The sequence below is a fragment of the Herpailurus yagouaroundi genome, unplaced genomic scaffold, assembly GCF_014898765.1.
Source record: "Herpailurus yagouaroundi ecotype Mexico unplaced genomic scaffold, PumYag 186, whole genome shotgun sequence".
NCBI lineage: Eukaryota > Metazoa > Chordata > Mammalia > Carnivora > Felidae > Herpailurus > Herpailurus yagouaroundi.
Window position 1 is genome coordinate 4,134,024 of NW_024412417.1, and position 11,219 is coordinate 4,145,242.

Below are 11,219 nucleotides of genomic sequence, written 5' to 3' on the forward strand. Positions count from 1 at the left end.
TATAATAGGGAATTTGCTTAAGGAAATGAGGAAACTGTTGCAGTTTTTAATTTCCTGAGCTTTGTTGCAAAACACAATGAGTGAATTAAACAATGATCACTGAGTGGAGGAAGCCTAGACTTCCAAATCCAGGCTCTTGTATCAAATGATTTTATGGGGACTACTAAGTAAACAAGAGGTTTTATGCAGTTCTGTTTATCTGACGCCGAGATACCCATCTGCCACTCACCACCTTGCCTTTCCTAATCTTTGAAGGTGGACAGAAACATTTTCTGATAGTCGCGTGAAATTTTTCTATAAAAGACTCTTTCGATGCTTGGCCAGAGGGGAACCCTCATTCTACATAAGGATTTCGCACATTTTTCAGCCATGCCTGAGAAGAGAACATAAAATCCATCACTCAGGAACATCATTTGGATTTGTGACTCTCTCTGGAGGCCAGCGTGCTCATAAAACAATGAATGGATTAGATCCATTCAAACGTGGAGTTTTTCATTTATGACAGATGTAATATTGATAATATCCTTCATTTAATAAGTCATCCAAGTATAATTCAATGCAAGTTTCCAGTATAAATTACCAGCCATATTCATCTTGCTTGACTGTTTTATAACACCGAAGAGGAGCAGGCACAACCACATAAAAATTCCATGTTGAAATCTAGAAGGAAGGCTGCTTCTGCAGCCGGTCTGGCTACTCCCGCTTTGAGAAGTGACACAGTTTGGTCTCTGCCAGTAAGTCAGCTCTTGCAAGCCTCGCTCCGTCTGGCTGTGAGTGATTTGCGGCCAGACAGGTAACAGTGGGGAAAGGAAGGAATTCCTTTAAAAAGCTTTATCAAGGCTGTCCGCTTTCCTTTATCACGACACAGCTCTTTCCCACTGGTTTCCCCTGTAATGGATTTCTGCCTGTTCCAAGTCACTGTGATTTAGAACACAGACAGCAATATCTGTTCTTTTTAGAACATGTAGATGCCTGTGAAGTAATGGCTGGTCTGAGAATCGTTGAGGGGACCAAATAGCAAAGGATCAAAGTCCGAATGAAATAGGTATGCTGATACAGTATCGAATGCAGAAATATAGATTATATGCGGTTAGGATTATATGAAGTAGAGACAGATGAAGACAAAAATCCATGTGGAAACAGGATTAGACCTAGTGTTCTTACTTCCGTACCTCGAATTCTCTATTTAACCACCCCAAACTAGTTCTGCATTAATAGGGGACTATACCCTCTAAGATCACTACGTACGGTAATAGCCAAATCTATTTTTCACAATTTTAGCTTGATTTTTTTTTTATTGCTTTTGACCAAAGTAATCAAATCCATCTTCTTTAACCTCTTCCTTGGTTTCTAAGGTATTACAGACTTTAAAACCTGCCATTTCTAAATCTTCTGTTTTCTGAGATTGCTTTTTCTGCCCTGTTGTTAGCTCTTTTTTGCTGGTGAGGACTTCCTTGTGGATGTGGGTGTTTAAGACTGTGCCTTGATTCTGTACGCTTTTCTCATTTTATTATCACAACTTGAGAAGTGACTCATGTCTTTTTCAAAGCCACCATGTTACGTCTATATGAATAATTTAAGCATCTATATATACACCTATGCTTTGGGAGTATCTATCCCTTTCACCTTCTTCAGATCCTGTATGTAGGTAGTCACGGAGTCATGTTGGTTGACTTCAGGAAGGCAGAACAATGGGAGACATCACTGTCAAGAATATGAGCCTGGAAAACAGCTGAGTCTTGGTGAAACTCCCAGCCCCGACCCTTAGTAGTTGGGGGACTTTAGGGAAAGCTGCTAAACCAACTTGTTAAACACCCCCAAGAAGTGTGGTGAGGATCGAATTTGATAATATCTATAAATCATTTATCACAGTACTTAGCCCATAATATGTGCTCTGTAACTAGTTCTACTGGAAAGTTTTCCCGAGTGATATGCTATATTCAGAAACTCAACATACTCCAAAGAGAATTGGTGGTATTTCCCTTGAACTGGCATTCTCACTCAACTTCCTCGTTTTGGTCAGCGGTAGCATCTTTCTCCATTTCCTCAATTAAAGTCTCCATGCGTGTAACTTTTCCTTACTTTGTTTCTGTCTATGGAATGCTTTTAATAATCATCCTTGCTTTTTCAGGACCGCCTTCCTAACTCAAGCCTACTGTGACATCACCCTGCACTATTCCACTTTTCATTTTCCCACAAGGTAAATTTCCAATCATCCAACTTTCAACTTTGACCTTGAACTTAATTATAGAGAGAATAGAAGTGTTTGATACAATGATCTCTACGTCTTTCCAACTCTGAAGTTTTATGGATTCTTAATTTAGTTTTATGATCCAATATAACTGTTTTTTTCAAAAATTTTAATGTCTACCTACCACCCACAGAAGAAACCTCACACTAATTTTCCAGCTTTAAAGATGTTTTCTGGGATGGCCCCATCTTACTGAGCAACTGTACCTTCCTTTAAGCCTCTGTCCTCCCTGTCATCCAGTCAGGCCACCATCTTCTATACATGTTCCCTTGCATTATTCACACACTTGTCTTCATTGTTAATTAATTCCTGTCTCTCCCTGCTGCTCATTCTTTAGGAACCAGATCAGATAAAATATAAGTAAGAATGATGTATGATAAATGAAAATGAGAAAATAAAATAACATTGGGCTGGGGCTTCACTACTGGTCTGTCAGGTTTTCTTTCTTATGAACGCTCTTCTTATGAAGGGCATGACAAGTGCTGGTACTCCTATGTCTGCATCCTTCCAACTATTAAACCCCATGGAGAACCCTGACTGGCCCAGATTGGTTCAGTCCACTTGGAATGACAAGGCCTGGCCAGTGTGTTCCCCTGTCAGTGGTTGGCAGTGGGTTTTATGGCTCTAGACAAAGCACAAAGAATGTGTTACCAGAAGTGAGAAGGAATATTGCACAAACCAAAACAAGATGTTCATGATACCCTATGGGCTCAATTCGCATACTACATCATTCCCAAATGTGTACCTAAGCACATTCATTCATCCATTCAATGACCATAATATAGTTTGGTCTACCTGAGGCCAAATATCAAGCCATTAAGATTTCTGGCAGGCACATCCAGCTGTCCAGCAAATATCCATGTTCCCCTTCCATAATGGAGATTATTTGCTAAGAAGCCGTTGTACAGCTGACTACATGAGATGAACTCTTCTAAGTGGAATACGAGTGAAGGTATACCACTTCAAGCCGAACTGATAAAGAAACAAATGTGCCTTCTCTCCTTTCACTTTTCTTTTCTCCATGGGAAAGAGAAGTGTGTTTGCTTAATCTGTAAGCAAAATACCATGAGACCTAGAGGGGATGGTGGTGTCACAGTATGGAAAGATTCTTTGTCCTGAATCATGTGGAATGCTATATGCCAAACATTCTCACAGAATTGTTGTGCAAGAAAAAAAAAATATATATATATATACATTTGTATTATATTAAAACACTGACATATGGAGATCTCTCTGTTGTAGCAGCTAGTGTTATCCTAATGAAACAGAAAACATCCAACTAACTGACATGACTCAGATAAAAAGAGAAAAGGCTGGTTGTATTAAATGGAGTACGGCAGTGACCCACTCCTTCAGCGCATAATGGAATTTTCTTGAGGGCAAGGACTTTTCCTGTCTTTTTGAGGGTTGTACCCCCAATGCTAGAGTAGTTCCTGGCACATAGTAAGTGCTTAATAAATGTTTTCTGATTAAAGAAGTATCGGTTTTCTATCATTGTATAACAAATTAGTACAAGCTTGGTAGCTTAAGCAACACACTTAGGAGCTCACAGTTTTCCATGAGTCAGAAATCTGGGAACGGCCACTATAGCTAGACTATCTGCTCACGATCTCACAGGGGCTTAAGTGAGGGGCTTCCCTTGGCTGCAGTTTCATCTGAGGCCCAGTGTCCTCTTCACAAACTTATGTGGCCCTAGCCACAATTCGTTTTCTTGCAACAGTAAAACCCACGGTAGTTTGCTTGTTCGAGGTTAGTAGGAAAGAGAATTTTTGACTCCTAAACCCTCTTTCAAAATCATCAATGGATTAGGTCAGGCCCACCCAGTAAAATCTTTCTCTGTATTAATTTACAGCCAACTAATTGTAGGCCCTAATTACATCTGAAATGTCCATCCACGCTTGCTATAAAATGTAACCTGACCAGGGCCATGACTATCCCATTGCATTTTCCATATCCCTTTGGTCAGAAGCCAGTTCTAGGTCCTGCCCACACTTGCTAAACTAGAGTGTTACTCATTTGATGTTATCATAGGATTCTATCTACCACAAAGGGCCAAAGCTATTGAAAATATGTTTACACTTTAAAAGCCTGGTACATGACATTATTCGAAAATGGAGCTGGTGACTGCTTGGAAGTTTAGTATAACATATTTTCAGTGATTTTAAAGGTTTATATTCAGGAAGTGCTATAAAGAAATTAGTAAACTTTAAGCAAGTGGTAAAATAAATATTAAACTGCCCGACATTTTTATGGATCTGGAGTAAGTATAACACAACATATACGCATATCCACATAGAAATTTGTTCACACACTTTAGGAAAATTATAAGATAGAATGTTCACTAAGTTATAATTAACCCATGGAAGAACATTAAATGCATATTACTAAGTGAAAGAAGCCAATGTGAAAAGGCTACATACTTGATTCTAACTATACGACATTCTGGAAAAGGTAAAACTATGGAGAGAGTAAACAGATCAGTGGTTGCCAAGGATTGTGAGGAGGAGAGAGATGACTAGGTAGAGGATTTTTAGGGCAGTGGGAAAACTGTACGATACTATTATGATGGATATATGTCATTATACATTTGTCCAAACCCATAGAATAGACAACAGCAAGCGTAAACCCTGATGTAAATCGTGGATTTGGGGTGATTATATTGTGTCAGTGGAGAGTCATCAGTTATAACAAATGTACCACTCTGCTGGGGGATTTGATAAAGGGGGAGATTATGCATGTGTGGAGGCAGTAGGTATAGGAAAAATGTCTGTGCCTTCTTCTCAATTTTGCCATGAATCTAAAATTGCTCTAAAAAAAATTGTCTTAAGTTACTGGAACTTAATTTCTGCCTTCTAGGGTAGAGGGTTTTGTTTGTTTGTTTGTTTTCCTTATCTTCTTGTTATGATCCTTTTGTCTACTCTGAGCAGGTTTGTGGGATTTTTAAAGTTATTCAGACAGAAAGTTACCTATATTTTCTTTTTGAGAAAATCCTGAAATCAGAAAAATCCATATGATGGTACTTAAGACTGGGATAGCAAATGTTCTCTTTGATAATATGATTCTGACTTAGATTGGCTATTATTTTTTCTTCATTTGTTCTTAGGGGATGCATGTGTTTGTGAGTTTTCCTGTGCAAGCATTTACTCACAAAATGCTAGAAACAGAAACTAGAGCTTTATGGCTTAATCTCAACTTCCTTGACTCCATTGACATTTTTCAATTCTTAGCATTTCACACTTTTGGAAATACACAGAGAATTCTTTGAATTGTGGCATTCTCTTGAGGGAAGCCTGGAACACCAACACCTGTGGGTGGGGGATAGTGTTCTTCCCAAAGAGAATGCATGGTCCCCATGGATCAGGCTAAGGAGAGGTCAGTCAGGGCTGAAATTGAGGATTCCTGGGGGAGTCAGAGGGATGGAAAAGTCATATCTTTTCTCTCTGGCCTCCTTGAGTTGGCATATAGACTACAGGAGAAGAGGTGTATTTAGAAAGTTCACCTTGCCTATCCACCAAGACTTAAGCAGGACTCTATGAAGTAGAAGAAGAAAAGTATGACAGCGATGTTGAGCTTTTACTGCAGTGAGGCAGGGTAAGATCTAAGGGGGAAAAATGGTGCCAAGAGACCCTTGACTATAGATTCTGAAAATAACTACAACCGATTCTAAGCCTTCTGTATTATAATTCCTTTCTCTGGTTGCTTCTAGGAATAGTCTTCTTAGGCATCATATAGTCCTGTTGTTCTTTAGGGACTTGAAGGTTGAGGTTGTCACTGTACTTGGGGTGAAGGTAAAGAAGAGGGAAAAACACCCTCACCCTGAAACACACATGAATTGAAACTCAACTCAGAGCCAGGGAACAGGGTCCAGAGTTAAGATGTTGGTTTTTCCAAGTGACTGCTGAGTACCAGGAAAGATTTTGAGAACATATAACAACGGCTCTCAGCATTCCCAGAGGTACCTGGGAGTGGGAAATCTAATAAAAGCCTAGCATTCCTGAGTCAAACAGGATGAGTGCCTGTACCAAAATAAGTCAGTAAAAAAAGGAAGTACTTTATTTTGAAGTCACAGTCTTCTGCAGCCTGGAGAATATGAGTTAAAACATTTTCAATTTTCCTTTTTCTCTTTTCAATTTTTCTTGTTCTTTATCCAGCTCCTGATAAAACAAATGTCTTCAATTTTCCACCTGTGGGTGGGAAAACTTATGGCTTTATATTTCAGGTAAAGTCCTTGATTACGTTTGACAAAAAGGCTGTAGAACAAGAAGAGCAGCGATGTTAGAGCACTTAAAGAATGGTAAGAACTTAAAATTGAAAATACATTATTTTTATAAATTAATTTCTGAATCTAATAGGTTACATATGCATTAATTTTATGTGTAAAATGAGCCAAGCTGTGTTGACAATATCACAACCTTAATAAAAAGATACAGTTTAAAAATTACTAGTATGGTGAGAGTCTCAGAATATCTGCTAAAAAAATTACCATTTGGTAAAAAAAAATTGTATGGAGACCTGGAAACATTCATAAACAAATGATATGTACTTAGGATTGTGGAAATCTCCATTTGGCTGAACGAACTTTTGAGAATATTTAGTGCTTTGAAAGTCATGCCCCTTGCTCCTTCTCCCTAGAAGATTCTCTGATATCTCATGCCAGGGGTGGATATCATAATTTGTGATATACCTAGAAAAAAATTTCAGAAGGAATCTAGAAAAATTGTCGTGCATTTAAGGGATGACAGTGAGATCAGCTGACACTTTAGCTATAGAGGGGAAAACAAAATTCCTGACTAGGATGTAATGAAGAGCATCTAGCTGGTCATGAAACTGTAGAGGGGATTATCTCATGAGGGAAGAGGAGGAGGACTCAATTTCTTTCTTCCAGCTTTCCAGATTCTATGGATCTGACAATGTCCACCACTGCAGGTTGAATTACACTGGAGTCAGTTGGTTTAGTTTTTTATGTGGTTGCCATCTTTGTTTGGCACTCTACGTCTGGTGCACTTTTTAAAAAACTTTTCACTGGCCAAATGCATTCTGCCCACACATCACTAACTTTCAAAAGAAAAGAAAAATTAAATTAATCATGCAGCTGCTTTATTCAAGTTGCCACTAAATATTCATAAGAGGGCGGGAACTTGAAGCACCCATATTTTTAGGGACACTAATAAAGCTTGGTGCAGCTATGAAAAGTACATGACAAGGTGTGACAGTGCTATAGCCCTTTCTTCTTTGATGGTATGATAACAACAAAGAAGTCAGTGATCTGGGCTGCTGCTATTTTATTTTATATTTTATTTTATTTTTTATTTTATATTTTAAATTATTTTATTTTATATTTTATTTTATTTTTTATTTTATTTTATTTTATTTTATTTTACTTTATTTTATTTTATTTTTTTGGCTTTTTCCAGTTGACAAAGAATATGTCTATGTGTTATTTCATTTACTCTCACCACAGAGTGGCAAAATGGTTATTAGTAATTATATCTTACAGATGAGACAATTAAGTTCAGGCAATGAAAGCAGCCGGGCCAAGCTGACCTAACTAGTTAATGGTAAAACAGAACCGGTTAATAAGGAAGGAGGCTTGGATCCAAGGCTTCTGGCTCCAAGGTTTATTTCCCTTTTGTATCAGGTACTGGTTTTACCTCAGAACTTTTTTGGAAAATAAGTTTTACAGGTTACAATGGAACGCTCTTACACCTCAGTGGAAACTGTCCGAATCGGAATTGTCGTCAAATGCAAGGGGGGGGGAAAAAAAACCCAACTATGGTGTAATTAGAATATGGCAGGACATAACTTATTACTGCTTAGTTTAATACTATTTTCTGTACCTTTAAGGAAAGGGAAAATGCTGAATGGTGGCCTTTTCTGATCAAAAAGTGGTTTGTCCCCTCCTCTGAATCAATTTACCATGCTTTCAGTATCACCACAGTTTTCAGCTGAGCTTTTATTTGTGCGGGTAGAAGCTTCTTGAGACAATCTCTGTCTGTGATCGATAATGCGTTTCCCCTTCCTCCTCAGCAGGCTGCCCCTAGACCCGACCTGTCTCCCTTAGCCAGGACTCCTCTGTAGGTTTTACAGAGCGGCAAAGGGCCTCCTGGCAGAGACAAAAGAAATATCCATGTTTTCCTCACTCTTAGCCTAAATTGGAGAGACTAGGATATAAACTTCCAGTTAATATGGCTGTTTCCATTTAAAAAAATAAGTTGAGCCAGTGATTTAGCACCAAGGGTATGAAAGAAATCATGTTGATTTCCCCTCACATGTCAGTTGACTGTTACGGTAAATATTTTGGCATCATATAGACATTAGCATTGTCTACAAGATGCCAAATGGCTGTTGACAAAAGAAAAATGCAAATAAACTAGTTACATGATGTTTTGTAGCCACAACTTTAACTTTCCTGATGCTAGCTATTATGTATTTTTTTCCCCGAAGCAGGAAAATTATATCATGCTTTATAATTTCTTTCTTATGGATATAAAATTAGGGGTGCTTTTTTCTTGACTTTTGAAGTCAGGATTATTAAGAGCCTATTTATTTGTTTAGGCAACTAATCTAAAACTAGGACTCCATGTTCGAATCTTTGAGTTAAAATGACCAATTCTCTGTAAAATTACATTGTATTGGCCATAGTAAATTAAACGAAAATTATGAAGAAGGCAAGAGGTAAGATACACACATATATAAAATTTACGATTGCACAATGAATTAATAGCAAAATTTTGACTCCGATGATTTTCAACTATGAGTAAGATAAGAAATGGATTTAAGTAACAAGAAAAGCAATATAATTAGATGTTTCTTTAGGAGTTATTAGAACATATAAATACAATCAAAGATGAACCAATGGGAAAATAGTACATTTATTGGGGGCTGGAAGGGACACTCTTTTCAGTGGAGGAGAAAATTTTATTAAACAATGTTGAAAAATACATGACAGAATATAAGTGCTAAACTGTACATTCCATAATTGCTTTAGGTGTTCCCAGGAATGAAAGATTGATGAAGGCTCTGTTAGAGGGGTGGTGTTCCAGCTGCGCCTTAAAGCAAAGGTCAAGTTTGAATTGATAGAGGTGAGAAAGGAAGACATTCCAGATGAGAACGGCATTGTAAGGGAATTCCTAAGGGTGAAAGGAAGCAAGGTGTGCATTTTCATTTTGTTTGTGAAAATATAGTACGAGCGTCTTAACCTAAAGAGCTGAGAGGCGGTTTTAGAAAATGTCTTGAATTTTCATCTCCTTTCTGATTTTGCTGACCTTGTCATTGTTGACTTGTTAAGAGCATTAGTGACAGTCATGATCATTAGACAATAACAGAAAAAATAATGATGATATCTCAGTAATCTCCTTGTCATATTATTTGTCTAATCTGCACTTATATTCATCGATGTCAATGTATACCAATAAACATCCATCCTTAAATGCGGTTCTCCAAACTCATTACTTACTAAATACTGGTTTACAAGTAATATGACGAAGAGAACATGGCTTTCTGGGATTCAGAAAAATGATGTCATTCAGCCAGATTTAGGGGCAAAGATCAGGAAAAGGGAGGGTTGGGAGCTGTCGAAAGTTATACTGTGAATACCAGGCTTTCTGTGCTAATGAATGTTGTGTGGGCACTTTTCCCTTGGTTCCTTGAGACAAACCTTCCTCCCCACCAAAACTAATGGGTACCTGATAACCCCTTTATATTTATGCTGGAAGTATAGGGTATGCCAAGTGATATTTTCTATGTCGTCGGCTAACAGTATAGGCATTCTGAACTTACAGTACAAGTGAAAAAAAATTGAGAAGTAAGAATAACCAAACAGAGGGTAATTCATCAGGGGAATCCAGTGAGATCTGCTAGAAAATTCTTCCAGAAAAGGTGGGATAGGTGAGAAAATTTCTTGGTGGTTCACAAAGCAAACATTGGTTTTCATAGTTACATACTGAACATCCATTATTATATTAGAAAACATATGGGTTCATGTTTACACATAATTAGCCCAGCAAAACCACAATTTGATATGGGATTCCCAAACAAACAGCATCAGCATCACCTGGGAACTTGCAAGAAATGCAAATTATCAAGCCCCACCCCTAGACCTACTGAATCAGAGACCTCAGAGCGAGGCCCAGCAATCTGGTTCAACAAGCAAGCTCTTCAGGTGATTCCTGGGTGTACTGATGTGTAAGAACTACTGATTTGATGACTATAATTGCATAAGATAAGTCTAAGTAAAAAAATTATTTAAATTTAAACTTACTGAAATTTAAAAACAGCACTCTCCTGTGTAGGGATGTAAGAATACTTGTTTGGCAAGAATTTATAGTGGACAACAAATGGAAAAATGAAGAGGAAGGAAAGAAGGAAGGAGAGAATGAGATTTAATGTAAACTAGCATGAATCTAAAAGATCATTTGGAATAGCCACTATCAAAAAGATTGGTGTCAAAAATTGGGACTATCTTGCCTAATGCTGAGTGTCTGAACCTCACTGCCACAAATAATCTGGTTAAAGATAGCAGGGCAGAAAGATCCCTGACTTCATGGCCCAAGCACAGAAGTACTTCCCAGATGGCCTAAATTAATGGATGTTTTGTTTATTAAAACACCAAATGTCTAAAAGCAAATTAGAGTCATTTGGGTCAGAAAACCCTGCCTTAGATTTCCATGTATTTGGCTGAAGTCCAGTCTGGATTATTCCTTGTGCCACTGTCTGTAATCAGGAAATTTGTGCAAATCTCAAACGATCATATTCTCCCTCACAGAAAATACAAAAGGTAATTATTTCAGCCCCCTGAATAAAACAAATGTGAAATTCTGTTTTTCCCCTAGACTTAAATTTAATAATAGCTGAATTATCGTTTTACCATGGAAGTGCATATTGGTAAACTTAATAAATTAAAATATTTAGCAGAGTAATTTCTGGACATAGAGCATATTTTCACTAAAGAAATCTATTTTATTTCTAT

General features: G+C 37.7%; 1 long non-coding RNA gene across 1 annotated transcript; it reads left to right on the plus strand.

Moving 5' to 3' along the window:
* The first annotated feature begins 973 nt into the window (after positions 1–973).
* Positions 974–9,681, plus strand: LOC121043181 (uncharacterized). The gene is made up of 4 exons (XR_005796710.1): positions 974–1,045; positions 2,132–2,200; positions 6,471–6,545; positions 9,240–9,681. It is a non-coding gene; the product is annotated as an uncharacterized LOC121043181 (long non-coding RNA).
* The last annotated feature ends 1,538 nt before the right edge of the window (positions 9,682–11,219 follow it).